The sequence below is a fragment of the Atta colombica genome, unplaced genomic scaffold (assembly GCF_001594045.1).
Source record: "Atta colombica isolate Treedump-2 unplaced genomic scaffold, Acol1.0 scaffold269, whole genome shotgun sequence".
NCBI classification, from domain to species: Eukaryota; Metazoa; Arthropoda; class Insecta; order Hymenoptera; family Formicidae; genus Atta; species Atta colombica.
The window spans coordinates 291,400-293,030 of NW_017259369.1; the positions used below are offsets into that span (position 1 = coordinate 291,400).

Consider the following 1,631-nt stretch of genomic DNA (forward strand, 5'->3'; position numbering starts at 1 on the left):
AAATAGGGAACACTTTCAATATGCACAAAATAGTACAATTTTTAGATCACTGAAACTTGATGAAACATTATTGCAGACAAAAAATAAAAGAGCATTTTGAAGCTTGAAATTTCTGCATGCTTTTGGCTGTTAAAAAAAAATTGTTATCTTTACAATTTAACAAAGATGTTTAACAAAGATCACATTGTTATGTTAGACTACATATTTTACATTTTTCAATTAAGTATATTTTTTAACTTTATATCTTGATCTTTAATGCATAACATTAAGTTCAAATTATAAAAAAGATTCACAGTCTTCACTTAAAAACTGTTGTGTCAAGACGTATATTACACGAAATTATTCTCGAAATTCTCATTATTTTATTAGTGATTGTCTACTACGAAAAAATTTTTTAATTTTTATCTAAATATTTTGTTTATATAATGGAGTACGTCACTTATGTGAGTGTAGGAGGAATAATTTTAAAAAATAATTATAATTGACAATGTATTGTGTGTGTTTCTCCAATTCATATTCGGTTTTCAGTTGATTGCAATAGTCTGTCAACTGTTGAAAAATTCACACATTACATGAAGAAATTGGAATAAGAAATTATTATTATGGATTCTTTTTGAGGTTAACTCAAAGAAAAATCAAAACGTTAATTTTCTGCTCATCGAAATCATATTAAGGTTTATGTAATAAACTAAATAAATATAAAATAATCGTACTAATAACTGTGTTGACTCCCGTTATTATTATTTTTTATTAATCACATTGTTATATTCCTCAAAATTGTGTCTCATATTGCACCAATATATTTGTGAGAATATCGGTTATTTTATAAATAATGCCTTCACTATAACTTGACATGTTAATCATTGCAATATGTCGACATGTGGTATATTCAACAGTTTTTAGCTTGATAAAAAATTTTTTCTAAAAAAATGGAATAGTTTTGCAAAAAGTAAAAATTAAAAAGAAAGGTTTTACAAAAAGTAATCGCAAAAATTTTTGACTCTTAATTCTACAGAATTAAATTAAAAATAAAATCATTCATCAAAGCATGTTACAGTATAAACTTCAAGCTTTAGAGAGAATACTTTTTTAATCTTTTGCGATGATTTTCCATTCAACGTTGATTACAAGAAATACAGATTGGCTTTAAAATCATAATTGAAACAAGAAAAATTGTAAGAAAATTTTTTAAAAAGTATTTTATAAATAAAACTTTTTTTTTTGTAAAAGTATTAAATTATTTTTTGAGAAAAAAAATTTTTATCAAACTGCAAACTGTTTAATGTATGTAATTTTAAGAAACATAATAATGTGATTTTTGATACAGAACAATAAACATGAAAGTTTTTTGAAGAACAGTCAAAAGCATGCTTAAATTTTTAATCTTTAAAATTTTAATTTATTTTTTTGTTTGCGATGATTTTTTTGCCGAGTTTCAGTGATTTGAAAATTGTGTATCTATCTAATTTTATGCGTTTTGAAAGTGTTTCTAATTTTTTTTTGAGTAATGTAATATACATAATAATCATATATCATATATATAAGTATTAATTCTTTTCAGAGATTTATTTAAATTTAATTAACATTACATGAAAAGTTGTAATTAGACTATTTTATACAAAATTATATTA

General features: G+C 22.6%; 1 protein-coding gene across 1 annotated transcript in view; it reads left to right on the top strand.

Moving 5' to 3' along the window:
* The window catches only part of LOC108689314 (mitochondrial inner membrane protein COX18), a 3,922-nt gene that overhangs the window by 817 nt on the left and 1,474 nt on the right, over positions 1 to 1,631 (top strand). The gene's annotated exons all lie outside the window — the stretch shown is intronic.